At 38.8% G+C, this 24,173-nt stretch overlaps 1 protein-coding gene and 2 long non-coding RNA genes across 7 annotated transcripts in view; 2 read left to right on the forward strand and 1 right to left on the reverse strand.

Moving 5' to 3' along the window:
* sdk1a (sidekick cell adhesion molecule 1a) overlaps positions 1 to 24,173 on the forward strand; it is a 370,173-nt gene that overhangs the window by 226,780 nt on the left and 119,220 nt on the right. The gene's annotated exons all lie outside the window — the stretch shown is intronic.
* Positions 1 to 24,173, reverse strand: part of LOC309514040 — a 238,976-nt gene that overhangs the window by 165,576 nt on the left and 49,227 nt on the right. The window lies entirely within an intron of this gene.
* Positions 13,825 to 16,046, forward strand: LOC309514033. The gene is made up of 2 exons (XR_014211586.1): positions 13,825 to 13,872; positions 14,469 to 16,046. It is a non-coding gene; the product is annotated as an uncharacterized lncRNA (long non-coding RNA).

The raw sequence follows: 24,173 nt of genomic DNA on the forward strand, positions 1-24,173 counted from the left end.
AAAAGACGTAGAGGGCGTTTGGGAGGATTACAACAACCCTGTCATGGTCTTCATGCCAAGAATGATTTATGTCTGAGGAAAACTCATTCTTATATGAAAAGAAGGTTATGGGGGAATTATGCAGAGATAATTAAAACCAGTCTTGGAGTCATTTAGAGGAAATTTCACTTTGAAATATGAAAACCATGGTACTAACTGTTTGATGACCATACTCATATATACAATGCTGGGAAAGCTACTGTAAACGTTAAAAAACGATAGTTCATCCAAAAAAATTAATTTACTCACCCTCATGTCATTAAAAACTACAGTTGGGTATCGTTAGTTTTTATTTATTTTTTTATACTAAATCGATACTTTTAATACGGTACCAGTGCCTAAACGGTGCCTGGACCGATACTTATAAAAAAAAAAAAAAAAGCCACAAAAGTGACGGTGGATGACATTAAAGAACGGCTTTTTTATTGAAAACAATTCTTTAAATTGAACAAAATATTAAAAGTTTAAAGTATACATATATATAAATATAAGTAAATACAAAACACAACAAATTTACATAATAAATTCACAATAAAACCTAAGCCACCCAACTACAATAATTTAACATTAAATAACAGTTACAGTACTAGTAGGAATGCAATATTATTTTTTTTTTACCTGTTTTAAATGTTAAATATGTTAATAATGATAAAAAGACATTGGGCCCTATCTTGCACCCAGCGCAAGTGACTTTGTACACCGACGCATGTATCATTCCTATTTTGCACCCGCGCAAAGCGGACTTTTCCCTCCACAGAAGCACGTCGGTAAGTTAGGAAATACACTTGCGCTCCCGGGGGCGGTTCAGCGCAAAGAGGAGGCGTGTTCCGGCGCAAACGTTCCTTATTGCTATTTTGCAGGTTTAGAAAACAATTGCGCCACTAACCAGGAAAAAATAGTTTAAAGTCAGTGGCGCGTTGCGCATGTTATTCATATGCTATTTTAAGGGTGCATGCTTGGCCATAATCAATGTAGCGTGTGCACAACGCGCATACACTTTGATTCTCTCATCTACACAGAAGCAGCAGTTTTCATTTTTGCAAATCATACATTATTACGATAGATAGATAGATAGATAGATAGATAGATAGATAGATAGATAGATAGATAGATAGATAGATAGATAGATAGATAGATAGATAGATAGATAGACAATTTATTATAAAAGCATACATCTAACTTACACATTTACCCAAATTATCATATTATAATTTGGGTGGGTTTCTCCATTTCAATGTAACTTCTCTCTTTTACGGCCGTGACGAGAGCGTTGCTCTCCTTGGCTGTGAAGCGCTCCTGGCGCGCGCCTGGCAAATCCGCCGTTACAATAACAATCCGCTATGGAAAAAGCGCATCTGCTCTTAAAGGGAATGTGAGATGTCGCTCTGATTGGTTTATTTCACGTTTCGCCCAAACCACACCTATGAATAATGAAGCTACTTCAGACCAACCCATTTTAGATTTGCGCCTGGCGCAAGAGTCATTTATCCCGCCGGGAAAATAGCAACAGCGCCGAGACCCGCCCACAAAGTTACTTGCGCTTTGCGCTTGACACTTGCGTTTCAGATCGTTAAAATAGGGCCCTGTGTTTATCATGGTGATTTGTTGAGGCTCTGTGGATTTGCACTTAACAAGCCTAAACAGACAGTGAATTAGAGAGAGATCAACTTAGCGCTTGCGATTACCTGCGTCTGTCCTTCAGGTCAAGTCATATAATTTATGGGGAAAAAAATAAGTTTGCAATGTCCAAGGAAAGCGAAATCTTTGTCGTATGTCCTTTTAACGTTTAAGGGTATTTCCCATGAATGGTGTAAGCGCTGGTCAATGCATTAAATCAATGCCATTGATCTCTATGAAGTGAAGCATCAGTTTCAGCGTTGCCCATGCGACGCATTGCTGCTCAGCCGAACCTTGTAAAGTGGCGCTCAAAGTTATAATAATTTCAACACCTTGTTTCATTACATCCATCTTTGAATTAATCTGTGTTTTTTAACCTTTTAGTTAAATGAACGGTTTAATGACTCGTTCAGACAGTCCCTTGCCGCCATCTCGACAGCTCGAAATGAGGCACCGAAATATGCGTTCTGATTCGGTTTGGTACATTTTGGCACCGAGTTTCGGTACCCAACTCTATTCCAAACGCATAAGACTTCCATGAAACCTGAGAGATATCTGTCCCTCCATTGTAAGTCCATTCCACCAAAACTTTCATAAAGAGAAAAATAAAAGAAATCCATATGAATCAAGCTGTAAATCCAAGTCTTCGGAAGAGAAATGATTACTTTATTTTTTATATACAGATTTATATTCAGATTTAATTTGGGCTTTTATTCATATATAAAAATTGCTCAACACACAAACTGTACACATCAAGTATTGCAATGGAATCTCAAAAATGCTTGCTTAACGCACAAGAACAAAAGTAATTGGTTTTTGTTCACCAAACAAGCTAGTTTGATGATTACAATATTCAATTCAGATTTCTACGACATATTAAAAGCATCAACATTGTTAGTTACAACAAGTCATTTTGCTACTACATTTCAACTACCAGTCTTTAAAGTATTAGTAGACCGTCCACTTAATATCTGCTAACTCTTTATTTTAATGCTCCACAACAGATATTCTACTGACTATAAGTAACTTTCAAGTGCACCAACTTGTTCCACTAACCGGCAGTCCAAAATGCCGCCGCTAGAGTTCTTACGAGATCAAGAAAATATGATCATATAACACCGATTTTATCATCACTGCATTGGTTACCTATAAAGCTCCGTATTAATTATAAGATATTGCTACTGACTTACAAAGCCCTAAACGGCTTAGCTCCAGTCTATTTAACGGATCTTCTATCACCCTATAATCCATCGCGCTCTTTAAGATCACTAAATTCAAGGCTTTTGGTCATACCTAGGATATCCAGAACCACCAAAGGAGGGAGAGCATTTTCACATTTGGCTCCAAAACTCTGGAATAGTCTTCCTGATACTGTTCGTTGCTCAGACTCGCTCTCCCAGTTTAAAACTAGATTAAAGTCGCATCTCTTCAGCCAGGCATTCTTATAATCCTACAGTTCAAACTACAATCCGGCCTCTAGCTCATAAATGCCAGAGGAGAACTGGCCCCCGACTGAGCCTGGGTTCTCCCAAGGTTTTTTTTCTCCATTAGGTCACCTGATGGAGTTTTAGGACACCATTAGGTCACTTGATGGAGTTTTTCGGTTCCTTGCCACTGTTGCCTTTGGCTTGCTCAGTTGGGGATATTTTGGGGATATTTAATTTAATTTTATCAATCAATAAATTCCTCTTGAAAAAAACTTTGTTGTATTATTTTAATTTAATACTGTGAAGCTGCTTTGATACAATCTGTATTGTGAAAAGCGCTATACAAATAAACTTGACTTGACTTAACCCACACCCTCACTTAACCCTAACCTAACAGTCTACTACTACTATACTGTAATTACTGGTTGTAGACATGTAGTTGCAAATTAATGAGAGATAGTTGACAGTTGCAAAGTTACTTAAAGTTAATAGAATATCAAAAGTGGACTATTGAAATAAAGTGTAACCATACAGTATCCTCAGCTGTAAAACCGTGTGCTTTATGTTATATAAAACCCTGGTGATGTCACGTTTTGTTATTACATATCAATAAGTAGATTGTTAGTTTGAGAGATATACTGTTCTGAAAACAGCTGAACTGATGTTTTACCTCTGAATTTTTTTTACTTAGTTACTCCCTTATCACTGCATGCACAATGATATTCACTTAGTACTCCGATGGTATACCATGGTATTACCATTGAACATATGAAGAGTTCAGATGCAAAAGCCTCTAAGTGCCATCTGAAATTTTCTTCTAGAATGATCATTTTTATCAAGCTCATATATTTAAGTTCAGTAATTTCACTTAAAGTAATTCAGTAATTTCACTTACTGGCAATGAAAATTACCTATTAATTGTAATTTAAGTGAAATTACTGAACTTAAATATACGAGCTTGATAAAAATTATCATTCTAGAAGAAACTTTCAGATGGCACAGAGGCTTTTGCATCTGAACTCTTCATATCCTAAAGTCCAAAAAATAAAATGCGATGATACTTTTTTCCACTTTTAAAAGTATCCTCTGCAGGGGAGCTCTATCTGGCTTTTAAAATCCATTTTACATTTAAACAGTTTTAAAAGTAGGAGTATTTTCCTGACAAACAGCAGTCTTTCTTTTTTAATTTACCTGGAGGGAGCTGGGGATCTCTTTGAAGAGAAAGCAAAGAGAAACTCATTTTCCCTGACTTTCATTTTCCCGTGCAGTCATAAAATGCGATGAAAAACCATAGGCTTTCTTTTTGCCCTCTATTTACCCTTTCTCATGCACTGTATGACCGGAAGGCGACACCAGTGTGTGTTTTGCCACTGACAAGCCCCTCAGGGACGACAGCTGTGCAGTCAGCAGTTAGGCAGGAAGTCCGGCGATGTCCCACCATTGTGTGTGTCTATGCACAAGTGGGCTGTGAATGTAACGGGTAGCCTTCATTGTCACTAAACCTCAGACCACACTCTTTCTGTGCCCGGCTGCAGAGTGCTAATCTCCCACTCTATCTCAAGGGAGGAGCCCCTTGACTGCTGGATCATTAACCTCTCAGACAGCAAGTGTGCTCAGATCCTGATTTTCACTCCTCGGCTGAGGAGAAATTCCCCCTCACAGCAGTAGCTCAGGAAAGAGCGGGAGTCTGGACTGCATCCGTGTCTCTGCTACTCTCACAAATGGTGTATTATAGAAGGAACGGTGGTGTATTATAGTACACTGGTGTTCAAAAGTTTGGGTACAATAAGATTTTTTTTTTATATATATATAAATTAATACTTTTATTCACCAAGGATGTTTGATTGGTCAACATTGACCATAAATACTTTTACATTGTTATAAAAGATTTATATTTAAAATAATAGTTGTTCTTTTGAGCTTTCTATTCATAATTATTAAACAGCACAACTATTTTTACATTGATAATAAAAATAAATGTTTCCTGTGCATCAAATCATATTAGAAGGATTTTTTGAAGGATCACGTGACACTGAAGACACTGAAAATTCAGCTTTGCATCATAGGAATAAATTACATTTTAAAATGTATAAAACAGTTATTTTAAATTGTAATCTTTTTTCACAATATTACTATCTTTATTTTTGATCAAATAAATGCATCCTTGGTGAGCATAACATATATTATATTATACAAAAAAAAGTATTTTGTAATGAGAAAATTACACACTGCAGCCTCAAGGTATATTTTATTTGAAGATAATGCACTCTGTCTTATACCATCTAGATAACGCCAGTCAATGCTTTGGGATAGACTTCTATTAAGTTAGTAGTCTGCTTTGGATTTTTAGACATCTTTGGGATTTCTCCAGACAGAGATAAGACATTTTCATATGCGAAAGGCCAGAGGTCAGAAGCCAGGAAGGATCCATATTGTATTATTCCCCCATCCCACTGCTCCTCACTCCACAGTACTTGTTCAACTTAATTTCCAACCCAGTCGACTCAGGCGCCGGCCATGTAATTTTGCTGGGAGATGGAACTCCGTAATGATCTCCCTGGTGAGGTGAGTATGGGATGAACCTCTGACACTGGAGATTGGTGTTGAGGGAGTGTAACATTTAAGCCTATGTGATTGCCTGCAGCACTCTGATCAGACAGTCGGCATCTCCGACAGATCCCGAGCTCTCCCCTTCCGGCAGTGTGGATTCAGATTCAAGACGTTTACCAGTCTTATTCACTCCAGTTTTTGTAGTGTGTGGTTCTCCTTTTTAATGATGCCAATGTCGGTCTTAGTGAGCCTTCATTTGAAGTGTCTGGAAGCACAAGGGTAAGACACTGTAAAATAATGATTTCAAAACCTGCTTTTACGAAACCAATGTAAGTGGGATGAAGTTGATTCTTAGCTTCAGTTCAGAATATGTTTTTTAGCTGAAATAACTAAATAATAACTGTTGAAAAATCCACTGTTATTTGTCTAGATCTTTGTCTTACGTGATTTATATTATAGAACTGGAGCAACTTTCCTGTCAACCAAATAGATCTGTAAGGTCTAAGACATTGTATTGAAATGCAATGTAAGTCGCTTTGGATAAAAGCATCTGCCAAATGCATAAATGTAAATGTAATGTAAATGTAATAAAGGCCTTCTGAAGCAAAGCCATGCATTTTTGTAAGAAAAATATCCATATTTATAACTTAATAAACTATAATCACAGGCTTTTGGTAACGGCCGTATGCAAGTCCAGTTCCAGCGGAAGAGTGACCTCTAATCCGACGTATGACTTATTGACAAACGTGGAAGCGCAGAGGGTAGAGCAAAACAAAACACCGGTCACAAATTAGAAGTCTAAAATGAGAAATGTCTGAGGATTTCGATATAAGATAAGATTAGCTTGAGTTTGTTGCCCAGCTCTATTTGTTTGAACCGTGATTGGCGTCTACTCTCACCTAAGCTCACGCCACTCCTACGTCATGGCTTCTGGGTCATCGGAAGCCAGTGATTATAGTTTATACAGTTATAAATCTGAATATTTTTCATACAAAAACTCTGTAATCTCTCCCTGAACACTCATGCATTCAGTGCAATTCAATTATAATATTGTGAGGCATCATATTGAATTGTGATGTCTGTATCATGATGTGAATTGAATTGGGAGGGTATTGAAAATCTGTTTATGATTTATGCCTTTTTTTTATGCAAAAAATAAAAAAAAATTTGGACTTCACTGTATGTGTAATAGAATGACTGTTTTCTGCTGTTGCACCTTAAAAGATGTGTGATTTATTTATACTTATTTGAGCCACAGATGTTTGAATACCCAGTCTGGGCATAAGAGAAATGAGATATTAATGAGATAAGGGAAAAGAAAGGGGGAAAATGCTTTTGAGCTGCAGCTGTGCACGCTGTCGGCCCATCTGAATCATTGAAGGAGAAGTCTATTCTCTGGATGATTACTGGACAAGCATTTATTTGAAACGGTTCAGGCTGTTTTTCTAACCTGAATCTTGCACTCTGTTGTTCATACGCATCGCTGTACACTAATTAATTTGTGCAAAAGCAGTTGGTGTCCTCATTATTTCACAGACATTCTCGCACATTTTGAATTACAAGACCACTCTCTGGATAAATGGACAAGCACACATTCATTTGACGGGGCCAGCTGCCAATTCAAAACATTTATTCAGCAAAAGTCTGAAGAAAGAAGACAAAAAGGCACTTTTACTTTAACTCGCCTTTGATCAGAGAGGAGATAGGCTTTATTTCTGCAGGGCTTTAAACTAGTAGTCCTGACCCCAGCAGTGTCATTCGTTCCCACTGCAACAGCATAATTAAATCATTAATTGGAAAAAAGTGTCCTCACCTGCTTTTATTAACGTGCTCAGTGACTGGGAATTATTTGACTATCTAATTAGATGCTTATTTACACCTGGCGAGTTCACTCTCTCTCAAATCGAGTGCTGTAATGAAGTGAATTACTGCTGAGACACACCAGAAACTATTGTCCTGCAGCGTATCACTGGTGTCTTCTCGCTCTGTCTGCTGCACCGCCCCGAGCTGCTCGCTCAGACCCTTCTGTCTGGTGAAATGCCCAAAGGGGTCATGACCAAAGCTGGTTATCATGTCCTCGAGAGCCCCGGCTGGTAGATGCCTCTCTACACACTCTGCAAGAAAAAGCATCTTTCTCCATTGATGGTCTTTTAAAATTTGACGAGGGCCTAAACGAGCCCGCCTATGGTCAAAATAAAGAAGGATTTTGCAGCGTTTGTAAAAAGGTATTTAAGTTGGGTAGCTACAATGGAAATCAACATATATATACAGTATATATATATATATATATATATATATATATATATATACTCACCTAAAGGATTATTAGGAACACCATACTAATACTGTGTTTGACCCCCTTTCGCCTTCAGAACTGCCTTAATTCTACGTGGCATTGATTCAACAAGGTGCTGAAAGCATTCTTTAGAAATGTTGGCCCATATTGATAGGATAGCATCTTGCAGGATTTGGAGATTTGTGGGATGCACATCCAGGGCACGAAGCTCCCGTTCCACCACATCCCAAAGATGCTCTATTGGGTTGAGATCTGGTGACTGTGGGGGCCATTTTAGTACAGTGAACTCATTGTCATGTTCAAGAAACCAATTTGAAATGATTCGAGCTTTGTGACATGGTGCATTATCCTGCTGGAAGTAGCCATCAGAGGATGGGTACATGGTGGTCATAAAGGGATGGACATGGTCAGAAACAATGCTCAGGTAGGCCGTGGCATTTAAACGATGCCCAATTGGCACTAAGGGGCCTAAAGTGTGCCAAGAAAACATCCCCCACACCATTACACCACCACCACCAGCCTGCACAGTGGTAACAAGGCATGATGGATCCATGTTCTCATTCTGTTTACACCAAATTCTGACTCTACCATCTGAATGTCTCAACAGAAATCGAGACTCATCAGACCAGGCAACATTTTTCCAGTCTTCAACTGTCCAATTTTGGTGAGCTCGTGCAAATTGTAGCCTCTTTTTCCTATTTGTAGTGGAGATGAGTGGTACCCGGTGGGGTCTTTTGCTGTTGTAGCCCATCTGCCTCAAGGTTGTGCGTCTTGTGGCTTCACAAATGCTTTGCTGCATACCTCGGTTGTAACGAGTGGTTATTTCAGTCAAAGTTGCTCTTCTATCAGCTTGAATCAGTTGGCCCATTCTCCTCTGACCTCTAGCATCATCAAGGCATTTTCGCCCACAGGACTGCCGCATACTGGATGTTTTTCCCTTTTCACACCATTCTTTGTAAACCCTAGAAATGGTTGTGCGTGAAAATCCCAGTAACTGAGCAGATTGTGAAATACTCAGACCGGCCCGTCTGGCACCAACAACCATGCCACGCTCAAAACTGCTTAAATCACCTTTCTTTCCCATTCTGACATTCAGTTTGGAGTTCAGGAGATTGTCTTGACCAGGACCACACCCCTAAATGCATTGAAGCAACTGTATATATATATATTAGGGCTGTCAACATTAACGCGTTAACGCATGCGATTCATTTTTGTCCAGTTTAACGCGTTAAAATATTTAACGCAAAACACAGCATTCGTTAATTTTTGTCATCCTTTGGGTAGCTTTACATTATATGATCCCCCTCTTATTCATGTAAATGCTTTTAAACGCGCTGCCTGTGAATGTCCTGACACACACACAGAGAGAATGAACATAAGAGCATTCTTAAATTAGTGAAATAAAGTATTTAATGAACGCAAAGAGTTGTGAGAGAATGAGGCGCGTGTTAGATCCGTGTTTCTGTCAGCAACGGCTGCTCTTAAAGGGACAGCAGCCAATAAAGCTTACTGTCAGTAAAGTTAATCACAGAACAAAGGGAACAGAGAAAATTACTCACTGCTATTGACTAAAGAACTCTTGTAGCTTTAATAAGCATTAGTCTATATTTAATCTATAATTTATGCCGTGCAGACTGTTTGATAACTTTATTCAATTTCTGTATACGTCCTACCTGTTAGACAGGAAGGGCAAAGGTAAATATTTATTATACAAATAATATTTGTTAAAGTTCACTTAAATTAAAAGTTGTCATATTTTTTTATTTATTTTTTTAAGCCTAATTACACTGTAATGTTGGATGGCTATAATTAATGTTTAAAATTAGGGGGGAGAAATCGTTTTTATCCAGACATCAATAGCTGTATTAGTATCAGTGAGACTGGCCTTTATGTTGTCTCTACATTCATTTCTAGATTAACTGTGAAATTATTACATTATAAAATATATAAACTAACATAAACCTATAAAAATGTAGGTGTTTTTAATTGCGGAAAAAATGTATGATTAATCAAGTAAATTTTTTTTATCGATTGACAGGACATATATATATATATATATATATATATATATATATATATATATATATATATATATATATATATATATATATATATATATATATATATATATATATGAAGAGTTCAGATGCAAAAGCCTCTAAGTGCCATCTGAAATTTTCTTCTAGAATGATCATTTTTATCAAGCTTGTATATTTAAGTTCAATAATTTCACTTAAATGGCAATGCAAATGACTTATTAATTGTCATTCAAGTGAAATTACTTAACTTAAATATACAAACTTTATAAAAATGATCATTCTAGAAGAAAATTTCAGATGGCACTTAGAGGCTTTTGCATCTGAACTCTTCATATATATATATATATATATATATATATATATATATATAAAATATCCGTGGTTAGTCATGGGTCGTGTATGACATTAAAAATGAAAAAAATGGCATTAACCCTCTGAGGTCTGAGCTGTTTTCTGGGCCATGGAGGTGGTCTGACATGCTCTGACATTTGTGTTTTTTTCTGTTACTAGTGACATTTTCATGGCTAAAGTCTGATTACACTGTATTCAGCACAAACTCTGCTACAATAATATATCAGCAGCATGTATGTAAAAGTTTGTAGTTTTGAGATAATGACATTTATGCGTGGTTTGTGAAAATACAAAAAAAAAATTCTCACTGAAATAAGGCCATGAAACCCATACTGATTATTTCTTCACAAGACTTTTGAAAATTGTATGACATAGCCTAGAATATTTGCTCCAAAACTATGTGAAAATCACCCTGACTGCTCATTCAGATAAGACAATATATTGATTTAAAATTTCTAAGACGTGTTTTGTGTGACAAAGCCATATGCGAAGAGGCGTGATCATCTCATTAATATGTAAGCTTTTAACACCTGAGAAAGACAAAGACACTCCCCTAACTGCCCTATTAGGAGCGACCAGGCCCTGTCATTCAGAGCAACCTTGCACAAAGAATGAGGAGATTTAAAAAAGAATGGCTTTTAGATTGTTTGGATTTATTTACAGCACAACACAATCCAAAAATACAAATGACAAAAGAGCACATTGAAAACAATAATCCGAAGACAGAGACCTTTGTGCCATTCCTAAAAACATTGTACATACCTTTCATTTCCAAGGTGTTTGATTTTCACTTTACCATGTTCATGTACAGAGACTCATGTGAATGTTGAAGTCAGCAGGACTCAGTTGCATCTGGTCCCTGAAAGAAAAAAAAAAAGAAAAAACTGTGAACATAATGATATCAAGAGAAACTATAGGGCTGCACGATTTTGGGAATAGATTTTAGATTTTTCTGGTTAAAATTTCTTTTTAAAATTCACAGAATACACACACACACACACGTTTCCAACAACATATAATGAACACCAGGTTTGTTGTGCCTTGTAGGCATAGGCTACGCAGTGCTGCATAAAATAATAATAACAATAAATTAAATCTTCCAAAAGATTTCAAGAACAACTACGCTAGAGAAAAATATATTGATTATCATATGTTACTTCAAATGTTTCCATTTGTTATGATGATATGAAATGAGATAATAGTAAAAACATAAAGCCTAATGTTTGGTGCATTTTTCCTTTCAAACGCAATCGCGCTCCAAAATATGATACATTAAAACCCACAGCGCGCTCCAAAATATGATACATTCAAACGCCATTGCACTCCAAAATATTAAACATTATGGTTATACATATCTATGTTTGAGCAGATATCCACAAACAGTATTTAACAGGAAACACGGGTCTAAATAGTATAATATTCACCATATACAGTATCTAGCAACAGTTCAACTGCAATGTGAAGTTTATGCAACAATACCATAAACTAATAAGTAAGAATTTCTTACCTTACATCTTTCTTGTCTTCAAATCGCGTTCTTCTTCTTCTGGGGGTAAATCCAATGTAAGCTCAGACGTGTCTTCCAAACTCGACGAAAAGCAGAGACTTGTGAAGTTTTTTGGTGTTTTGTGTTTGAGGTAACGAGGGCGTTCGCGTTCCATGTGGAGATTTGCATGTGAATCACTTTTGCGCGAGTGGGCGTGTCGAATTAAAAAGTAATTAGCAAGCGTTTGAGATACTGGACATCCTGTTGGTTTTATACAAATTACTTAAACAAAGAATATTTGTTTTCAGTTTGAATCCGATCATTTAAAAGTACACACTTAAATGTGTATAAAGGTATATGGCTCATAAATGTGTGAGAAGTATATTATAGAAAAAAAAGTTCACCGCGACGGAGAGGCAGAACGCACACCCTGTTTATTTTCTTTATTTTACAAAAGCACAATGTTTTGATTTGATTGTAAGTGGACACATACAAAAGTAGAAATATCACAGATCGGCGCGTTTCTCGACCTCAGAGGGTTAAAAAGCATTAAATTGAAGATACTTGCAGAAACCCTGTATCTATCTATCCATCCATCCGTCCGTCCGTCCGTCCGTCCGTCCGTCTGTCTATCATCATGAACCTCCTTGGTCCTCTAGAGTGTAATGCGTCTCCGCTACACCGTCTCGTGACACCCGGTCATGCCCTTCTTCCAGGTGAAATACCAAGATTCTTTAAAGTTTAGCACCAGATTTCTTGTTGTCTTTCATCTTGATTGACATGGTGCATTGAAAAGGTCACCTTATGTCAACTCCAGAGCTGACTTTTTTTGACATCGTCCGTATTTTTTTCACCACTCTTTCACTGGGAAGTGGGAAAACACTCACCTGTCTGAACTGTGGGTCGCATGGGCTGGGATCAGTTGCTTTGAATGGGATATTTGGGACTGACTATAAGATCCAAACAGCTTGTATCATGTATGGCTGTTTTTATTGTTCAGCTGTCTGCATTACAAAGAAATCCAAGTGTCAATCGATAAGACGAGCTTGCGGGGAGAGAATGCTCGAGTGCTATCAGAGATGGCAGAAACCCTGTGGCTCTGTGACTGAAGGAAAGCTATTTGAAGGTCTCCATTTTTAAAGAGTTATCCGCACTCCATCTATTGTTTTCTGGCCGGAGCTAATGCAGTACCATACGTGGGCGACAAAAGCCTTAACAATACATCTAGCTTTTTACACCTCTTCTGTCACACTAGAATCTCAAATGCGAGTTGAGTGGGGTCTGCTTGGCTATAGAGATCCATTAAAGTGAAAGAGAGGAACACATAAAGAGAATATCCCTATGATTTATTTAATGAAAGTCTTCTGTGTAGGTCACACTAGACCTGGGGCATATAGCCCATTTGCAGCTTTGTCCAATTCATATTGAATGCCCTGGGGAAACCTGTTGATTGACAGCTCCTTTGATAGCTTAGTGAACAGGGTGTGCTTTCATAAGATGAAAGTGTTTCATTTGACCCCAGAGAAATAAACTTTCTCTTCTTAATTGCAAAGTTATCAACATTGAATATGGACTGAATGGTTGAATAACATCATATTTTTGCTATGATCTAAATTTCCACACTGGACCAGAATTGATATAGAAATCAGAGGGCAACAGCAAAGGATAAAACAACAAATCTTATAATAAATAAGGTAATATTAGACATGGTTATAGTTTTTCTGTATGTTTTGATATTGTATATATAAATTAAATAATAAATAGCAAAAAAAAAATGAGCTTGTGCTTAAGGAATTGTTGCTAAATAGGTGCATGGGTTTGTTTCTTTTGAAAAAAGTATTATTTATTATTATTTCCCCCGTCCTCTCAGGACAGGAGTACTCAATATAGGTTCAAATCACTGTTATTTTAGTGTATTATTCACTGCTCTGATTGCAGGAGTAATACACTAATACACAGGCAGGAGTAATACACTAATACACAGGCAGGAGTAATACACTCAAATTCAAATCGCTTTTATTTTTAGTGTATTTCATTCTGCTCTCAGGGCAGGAGTACTCAATATAGGTTCAAATCACTGTTATTTTAGTGTATTACTCTCTGCTCTCATACCATGGAAATCCAGAGTTCTCACGAGAGCACAAATTGAATTTGCTCAGCGAGTTACTCTGGCGTCGAGTAATGATGCTCATTAAATATGCCCTTGTATCCGAGCTGCACCAATCACATCGGGTTATCTGATATAGCCGGGCCAGAGGCGAGCTAAACAGATGACGACAGCGCTGTGACGTCGAAGTCATTAGTAAACATTGCAAGATGGCTATGGACCAGTTGTTTGAAATGGCTTTGTCCACTACAATGAACGAGTTAGACTTGGCTTTTTATCTAAAAGAGGAACAGAAGACGGCGCTCAAATCGTTCCTTTGCGAGAAGGACGTTTTTGCTGTTTTGCCGACCGGATACGGCAAGAGTCTAATCTACCAGTTAGCTCTGCTGTTAGCTAAGCGTATGGGGCTCTGGATACATCACCCTGTGTATTGTTGTGATTGGTCGTAGTGTTATCCAGTTGCGTGCAGTGAGATTTTCAAATGCATGCTTGGTGCCGCCCCTCGAGCTGGGCGATTTTCATTACTCGATGCCAGACCCTTAATCTTTCAGATTAGGATCAAATCACTGTTATTTTAGTGTATTATTCGCTGCTCTCAGGGCAGGAGTACTCAATATAGGTTCAAATCGCTGTTATTTTTAGTGTATTACTTGCTGCTCTCAGGGCAGGAGTACTCAATAGATTCAAATCATTGTTATTTTAGTGTATTAGGTGCTGCTGTCAGGGCAGGAGTACTCAATAGATTCAAATCGCTGTTTAATTGTAAAATGTAATTGATATATTGTCATAACCAACCCCTTACCCTAAACATACGCATTGGTAACCCTCTTATATAATATTTAACTTATTTTGTTTTAATATATGAGCAACTATATTCTACTTTTAAAATCAGTTTTCTTGGAAAAACTATTTTCTGTGTATGTGTGAGACTTCAGTTCATTAGCCGCAGCGTGGCGCATCACATCTGATGTGCGTTTATTAGTACGTTAGTAATTAATCATTTAAAACCCAGTTTACAACATCCAGCAGCACAACGAACTCTTTTTGCCCAGCTAAATAATAACTGGAGACTCCTGATACCAAAAGCCTTGCACATTCAAGCTTAAAATGGTTACGCATGCTATTACGTTAAAAATAAGCTGGAAAGATCATTTTTAAAAATGTATAATTTCCATGGGTCTAGTCTACTCTTAACATCTGTTTTGTTTTTTTTAAGTTTTTTTTTGTTTTTTTTAGTTTGAATCAGGTCTTCTTCGTTGGAGAAGAATTTGCCAGTGGCACTGTCACAAAAAACAAAGGTCCTAGAAATATTCCTGTATTGCAGGAATATAGTATTGGTACTATGTGCTGCTATAATTTGGATAAACTAAGCTGAGCTCTAGAATAATTGTATAGTCTCTATACCTAATCATTGTTAAATATTTAATAAAAATAAAAAACATATCACTCATAAAAACATTCAGTAAACATAGCTGTCAGCTCCCATCACTGTTGTAAACTATAGCAAAGTTGTAACACAATTCCATTATATACAGTGCACAAACTATCCCCCCCAACACAATTCCATTATATACAGTGCACAAACTATCCCCCCCAACCCCCCAATGTAGTTACCTTATATTACCCAGTACTTTCTTAGGTAAGTACACTGTAAAGTACATGCAAGTGAACATACTGTAAAATAAAGTGTAACCATTTTATAGTTCTAACATACACCTTCTGGTGCTACTTGGACACGTCATCAGTGATGAACTAGGGGTCAACAGGTGTTTCGGGTCTTTAATCAACAGACACCCTCGCCCGGGCGACCCTGCCGGTGTTGGACACTGCCGGGCCTGTGTCCAAGTGGCGTGCTACTCCACGGATCCCCCCTCCGGATCCACAGCCATTGTGAGGCTTTTTCGGCAGCCTCAGAGATGTTCTTTATGGCTCGCTTGCACAGTTGTCCTTTAACTCCAAGGAGTTTGAGTGTTCGGAGCAAGGACTGTCCAGCAAAGCCCCAGCAACCAACCTCCACTGGCTCACTGCGTACTTTCCAGCCACTGCTCTTGCACTCCTCCACCAGCTCCGCATACTTGGCTCTTTTGCGCTCATTTGCTTTCTTGCACTCATCCTCCAATCTTTCTTCCCAGGGGACAGTACGCTCCACTATGACCACCTGCCTGGTCGACTCCGATGTTATCACCACGTCTGGGCGGAGTGAAGTGGCCATGATGTGATTCGGGAACTTGAGCTGCCTTCCCAGGTCCACTTGAAGGTGCCAGTCTCTTGCATTGGCGAGGAGCCCACCTGGGGAGCATGGCTGCTGATGTGCTTTCTCCCCAGCTCTGACAAAGGAGATGGTTTGCTTGGAGGGATGCTGCTCTGAATCATTGCTGTGATTGTATCTGCCAGAGCCCTGAGGATCTGGTCATGTCGCCAGCGATACCACCCATCCCCCAAAGCCTTTGGACAGCAGCTGAGGATATGCTCCAGTGTGCCACTCCTTTGGCACAGTTGGCATGCTGGTGAGTCTACCAAGCCCCAACGGTGTAGGTTGGATGGGCTAGGTAGAAGATCGTACACCGAACTGATAAGGAACTTGGTGCGCATTGGTTCAGAGCTCCACAACTCTGCCCAGTTGATCTTGCGCTTCTCAGCGTTCTCCCACCTAGTCCAGGCGCCTTGCTGTTGCATACCGACCATCTTGGTCAGAGATCTTCCTCCACCTCTGCCCAGGCCTGCACATCTCACCGCCACATTGCCAGTCAAGACACCATGCCTCAGCCATGCCTCTGCTCTGTCCACCACTTCCTGTGCCTGCCACTTCCTTTCCGGCTTAACACAGATTCCAGCTGAAGAGACTTTGGCATCGGAGGAATCTTGGTACATCAAGACCTCCCGGGCACGTGTGACCTTGAACTCCTCGGACAAGCTGCTGATGGGAAGCTGCAGCTTGGTGGAATGGCCATAGAGGGCGATGTTACTTAGGGACCGTGGGAGCCCTAACCACCTCCTGAGGAACTGACTGATGGTTCTCTCCAGTGCTTCTACCGTTGTCATGGGTACCTTGTATACGAGAAGGGGGCAGAGCAGCCTCGGCAGGATTCCGTGCTGCTGTCACGGTAAGATCATCCATGAAGGCTCTTACGGGTGGCTGCCGAGTACCAGATCTTGACATGGGGCCTCTACATTCCACCTCTGCTGATTTGACGATCATTTTCATGGCTAGAGCGAAAAGTGGTACCGAGATTGTACAGCCGGTAATAATACCATTCTCTTGCCGTTGCCAGCCAGATGTTACCGTTCCTGATGAAACTCTCAATCTGAATCTGCTGTAGTAGTCCAGAATGAGGTTGCGGATCATCTCTGGCACAATGATTATATAGTATTGATATTTTGGTATTTTTTTCTCTGTTTATTTTTTGTTGGTTTTAGTCTAGTAAATCTATATACATTTTCAAGGGTATTTGATTCTTTTTAATCGTTTCGTTGTTACATCAGTAGACCATTTCTTTTCGGTCTATTATTTACTTATTTTATCTCATTCTTCAAGGGTATTTGATTCTTTTTAATCGTTTCGTTGTTACATCAGTAGACCATTTCTTTTCGGTCTATTATTTGCTTATTTTATCTCATTCTTCAGTTACCTGAATGAGCTGGCAGAAACTGGAAGAATCAAAGGAGCTAACACTGAAGACGCCTCTGATACTGTCAAGTCTATGATTACAAATGGCCTGGATGCAAAGATGGAGAACGTTTGGTTTCACCTGATACAAGCGCACAATCTCACAGAGTTGACTTTGTGATGCATAAATGTGATTGCAAAAGATCCCAATGTGGATCTATGTGCAAACACTTAATTTTCTCACCGAGTATTGCAGAGAAACGAGGACTTGGTAATTTTTATTTACAAAAATAGCCAAAATGTTTTTTATTTTATTTATTTATTTATTGTTTGTTTGTTTGTTTTAAATCAGGGTTCCTAAGCAATTTGGAAAAGTATGGAATTTGATTGAAGTAATTTCCATGTCTCCCTGTGTTTCCATATATAAAAACAACATATCAAAAAATATATATAAAAGTGAAGAGCAAAGATGTATCATTAAATTGCTGTACTTTTAACTTGTCCATATCATCATTCTTAAAGGTTTTTAAGTGCTTTAATTTTTTTCTATTAGACAGGAGTCGTTGAACTTGGCCATGGGTCACCTAGCCAAATGTCTGTCAGTTCCTCCTTAAATACCCAAAGTGTAGGTCTTCCTGCAAATTAAATACATAAAGATTTTGGTTTCAATGTACACTGACAGTCATAAAAAACAACAACGTAAAATGTATTTCGCCTGCAGGCTTCAGTTTTGAATACTGAACAATAGTGTTGCACGGTGTACCGATACTTCAAAAGTATCGCGATACTCGGAAATTAAAAACGTCACGATACCTAAATTTATCAGTATCGATACTTACATTTTTTTTTTTTTAAAACGCCTCCCTATGGACGTCTGTGTTTTTTTCCTGACGCACGCAGCAAAGAACCTGCCGCTGTCAGTGTCATGTGACAAAACACTACAGCGAGATGGCTGCATGTGCGAGGACAAGTGGTCCACGACTCGTAGAAAAAGATGACGCGAGGAGTGACATATGGAAGTACGTTGCCTACCTTGCTCTGTTGCACGGTGCACCGATACTTCAAAAGTAAATAGGAAATGAAAAACGTCACGATTCCTTAATTTATTAGTATCATACTTCTAAGAATGACCACGTTCCAGATTTGTAAGGCCGGCGACACACTGTCTGCGTGTCGTGTCCGTTTTTATTTCGGCACCCATGTTAACTGCCTGCGTGACACACGCGTCTGGGCGCAGCTCGAGACTCGCGGAAAACGCGTGTATGCTATAAATAGAACCGACGCCTATTTTTCACGCGACACGCAAGCGTGTTGGAAGCGTTTCCAGGCAAAATAGAATAGGAAAAGATGTTTCTATGTCATTTTGACACGAATACATATTAATAAATGACATTTTGATGTTTGAAAGTTTTGACATAAATACAATATAAATGTAATTTAAAAAAATATTATCTATTTTCAAATATTGCACCTCTCAATACAGAACGAATTATTCTGTAGCCTATTGTTGTCTTTGCTGCTATATATTTATGTTTAACATGAAGTATAGGCCTTCCACAACTCTCTCCCCACATGTCAAATATATCACCAATGAGGCTTATCATATGTTACCAATATTAAACATTGTTTAATATAATCGCTGTTCTTATTTTTATTCAAAGTTCAGAATCAAGATAAAGCTCTTATGTTTCTTATGATAAATGAGATAATGCTGCTAAATTTATCTTTTTTTTTTTCCTTGAATGTCATTGCTCTAATTTATTTTTTATATTTCATATTTCATATTTTGTTCAAATGTTTAATATATCTGCTGTTCATATGTTCATTTATTAGTGTGTTATATGATTAGAATGTTGTCCCGGTTTTAAAATAAAGCACAGCAGTGATATTTGAGAGTGTTTCTCCCTTTTCAGGAAAAGTATCGAAAAAGTATCGAAATCGCAATACTTGACTTGGTATCGGTATCGAAACAATAATTTTGGTATCGTGACAACACTACTGAATGAACATCCTCATTTTCAAATATTTCCTGGACTACTTTCTTTTGTGCTGTAAACTTGGTGCCAGGAACATTAATGAAAAACGTATTGTAAAGTGTTACCAATGTAACAATGTAAACAAATAGAATTACTTGTAAAAACCTTAAGATCTTTAATCTGAAAGACATTTATAATGCCCTCAAAACCAACAATGTCAAAGTCATACAACAAAATTGTAACGAATGAATCCTCTGGAGGCAAGATGGAGCGGACCCAAATGCAACTTTAATTATAATAAACAAAATCAAACATAAAGACTCACATCCTGATCCAGTCCCATCCAAAAACAATCTTTAAGTTCCCTGTCATCCAGCGGGGCCAGGTGGCAACAAGCCACAAACTCACCCACATAGTCTTCTATGGGGTGACCATCCTGGAAGATGGAGCAGAGTTTAGTTACTGGGTCCATGGTTTGGTCTAGTATTCTGTAACGAATGAATCCTCTGGAGGCAAGATGGAGCGGACCCAAATGCAACTTTAATTATAATAAACAAAATCAAACAAAGACTATAAACTAGTAACTCAAAACAAGAACCTGGACATGGCATAAACACAACTAGAAACATTCAATACTAGACAAAGACACAGGGCAACATGAGAGCTTAAATACACAAGACTAACGACAAGACAAGGGACACCTGTGAATAATAATCAGACGATTAACCAATGACAAGACACATGGCAGGATCACATGACAAACAGGGAATCACATGACAAGACGACAACCAAGAACAAGAAACAAAACCCAGAATGTGACAAAAATAGCACTACAGTTACAGTTATATTGTTACATGCTTCACACAGTAAAGTGCACATTGAAGTCAGTTTGGTGCACCTGGAAGGCTAAAATACACTAAAATAACAGCGATTTGAACCCATATTGAGTACTCCTGCCCTGAGAGCAGCCTGTAATACACTAAATTAACAGCGATTTAAACCTATTAGAGTACTCCTGCCCTGAGAGCAGCGCGTAATACACTAAAAATAACAGCGATTTGAATTTATTGAGTACTACTGCTCTGAGAGCAGCGAATAATACTAAAATAACAGCAATTTAAATTTATTGAGTACTCCTGCCCTGAGAGCAGGGTGTAATACATTAAAAATAACAGCGATTTGAACCTATATTGAGTACTACTGCCCTGAGAGCAGCGTGTAATACTAAAATAACAGCAATTTAAATTTATTGAGTACTCCTGCCCTGAGAGCAGGGTGTAATACACTAAAAATAACAGCGATTTGAACCTATATTGAGTACTCCTGCCCTGAGAGCAGAGCGTAATACACTAAAATAACAGCGATTTGAACCTATATTGAGTAATCCTGCCCTGAGAGCAGAGCGTAATACACTAAAATAACAGCGATTTAAACCTATATTGAGCACTCCTGCCCTGAGAGCAGCGAATAATACACTAAAATAACAGCGATTTGAACCTATATTGAGTATTCCTGCCCTGAGAGTAGAGCGTAATACACTAAAAATAACAGCGATTTGAATTTATTGAGTGTATTACTCCTGCCTGTGTATTAGTGTATTACTCCTGCCCTGAGAGCAGCGAATAATACACTAAAATAACAGCGATTTGAACCTATATTGAGTATTCCTGCCCTGAGAGTAGAGCGTAATACACTAAAAATAACAGCGATTTGAATTTATTGAGTGTATTACTCCTGCCTGTGTATTAGTGTATTACTCCTGCCCTGAGAGCAGCGAATAATACACTAAAGTAACAGTGATATGAACCTATATTGAGTACTCCTGCCCTGAGAGCAGCGATAGGGTTGGAGATGTATCATTTTGACCGTTGAAATGTCGCGGAGATTTGAACGAGTTCTGATGTCGCATATCAATTTCACAGACGGCGAGGTAGCATTGGAAAAGCATGTTTTTCATCAGTTACCCCCTCAGCAGCTTTGTTGCAGTCGACTGATGAAACAGTTGAATCAACATGCATACAATATGATATTTAGACGATGATTAATGCATTTTAATGTTTGCTGATTATCTTAATAAACGTTAGAGCAGTGATCTCAAACTCAATTCCTGGAGGGCCACAGCTCTGCACAGTTTTGCTCCAACCCTAATCAAACACACCTGATCCAGCTAATCAAGGTCTTCAGGATTACTAGAAACTTCCTTGCAGGTGTGAGTTGGAGCTGGTTGGAGCTAAACTGTGCAGAGCTGTGGCCCTCCAGGAATTGAGTTTGAGATCACTGCGTTAGAGGATGCTGAATTTTAACAAAATATATAGTAAATTCACTCACCTTGAAATAAACGTGTTCTCCCACGAATATCTGTCTTTGTCTTGTATTCCCGAGTCCCGACTAATGGTGCGTTCAAGTGCCACCACAATGTCGTAAATACCAGTGGAGAGCTCAGGATTTTCTCTAAGCCCCGATCTTTACGAGTTGTGGGCGGGTCACTGAGAAACATGGCGGAATACCACAACACTTAAAGGTATTTAGCAGTGATATTGTTTGTCAGGCTTTACTATTTACAGCGCCGTAAGCTAATTGCCTGCACAGAATAGGATGGCGTTATAATATAACAATGCAACATGTAATGATAAAGTTCCCGAAGTATCCCGACCACTCTCCCTCTGCCATGATTAATTCGGTTCGGGAGAAGAGATAAAAGCCCGCCCACACTGACAATTGATTGGTTGATTTACCGAAACAGGCCAGTAAGGATGCTCTCTATCTTACGTGCGCTTCATGAGGCACACACATACACACACGCAAGGTCTCTCGCTCCCTCTCCCTCTCTGCCGTGCGCGCGCTACACAGTTTAGAGCACAGTCTCTGTTTCGCATGCGCGCTCTTGCTTGCTCGCTCTAGATTCCGGGAGATTTTAACTAATTTGCGGGCATCAGGGAGCCGCTATCAATATGCGGGAGACTCCCGGAACTTCCGGGAGACTTGGGATGTCTGCAGGGCTTGACATTAACACCCGCCAACCCGCCAAATGCGGGTGGATTTTGCTCGTGGCGGGTAACATAGTCACTCCAACTAGCCACTGTGGCGGGTTGAATAATTGTAGTCTTTTCAAAAGGCATCTGAAATAAGTGTGACACTACGACACTACAACTCCCATAGGGCTGTCAACGAATATTCTAAATTCTAATATATATTCGAATAGTTTTAAAAAACAGAATTTCGAAGGTGAAAATGAATATTCGAATGTGGAAAAACGCCCGCGGTAGCAGAGGCGCGGCTCAGGCTGTCTGCTTTGCGAGTGGGCGCGCTGCCTGAGGGGTCAGGGACAGGTAACAGGAAGAAGCGTTAACGTTAAACAGAAACATTATTAAAGTGTAGGCTACTGTAATGACTGAATAGATATTGCATGAATAAGGTAGGTTAGATACAGCAGTTTCATGCACTACAGGCTTCCACTGGTTTGATTATTTACCGTTTCATGTCAAGGAAAAGTTCCATGTTTACCACAGCACAGCTCGCTCGGAGCGTTCAATGTCGGTTCTATATAGGCTAAAAACGTCAATTATTGTTAATAATATTTGTTTCAATCACTGAATGAAGCCTGCTATATAAGAGTCTCGACCTTAACACTTAGCTTGCACAAAACTCTTGATCAGCACTCAACATTTGCTTATTGTTGTTGTTCATTTAAACCGTTATGCACAGAGAGCGTGACGCCTCATTCGCGCCGCAAGGCCTCCAGACGCGCGTAAACGCGTCTTTACACTCGTGCCAGACGCTCTATTCGCGTTTGGTGTGAACGCAGCATGAGGGTGAGGGTGAGAGAGAGAAAGAGTGCCTGCGAGTGAGCGAGCGAGATGAGGTCTGCGGTCTTGGCCATTAGTTGATTTACTTGTTTTTGTGTAGGTAATACGTTGTCAAATGTGTTTAAACTTAAATAAACTACCTATACAAGTAGTTATGTCTCTTTGTATTAATTTGCCCTGTTATTGACGTAATGCGCGTCATTGACAAAATGCGCAACCATGTTCGAATAGCCTAGTTCGAATATAGGCTATGTGTTTTTTTTTTGAGAGAATATTGGAACGTCATTTTTGAGCAATTTTGACAGCCCTAATGAGTATTACATGCACACAGTGTATGCCGGTGGAGCTATGTGGCGATATGTAATATAATACATGGTTTTATTTAAAAAAAGGAGCTTTACACACAACCTTATCAGCGCTAATGATAATGACCTGTTTTGTGTAGTCTTGATTTGGGTGTGTACAGTGGTTTTACATTTAAAAGGGTTGTAAATGTAGTTCAAGTAAATTTTAGCACGCCATAGTCGACTTTTAAAAGGTAATTTCACAAAAACAAAAATGTGGCTAGTAAAAATGCTGTGTGGCTAGTAACTTTGGAAAACCACTAGCCACATTGGCTAGTGAGCAAAAAAGTTAATGTCAAGCCCTGGATGTCTGTGAACTTCCCAGGAGGACTTGAACGCACCATATAGCCCTCCGCACGTTCAAACGCCTTAACCCCGTCTTTGCTTCAGTTTCATTGGTTGAAGCTGTTAACCAATCATTTTCCTTTCTGCCCTCAGAACATTTTTGAGTAAGTAAAACTCCCTTCTGCTTTGAGGTTCTGCCTTCCAGTTGGGGAAAACAATAAAATAAATAAAATACATGTCTGA

This window comes from Leuciscus leuciscus (assembly GCF_965113295.1).
Source record: "Leuciscus leuciscus genome assembly, chromosome: 1".
NCBI classification, from domain to species: domain Eukaryota; kingdom Metazoa; phylum Chordata; class Actinopteri; order Cypriniformes; family Leuciscidae; genus Leuciscus; species Leuciscus leuciscus.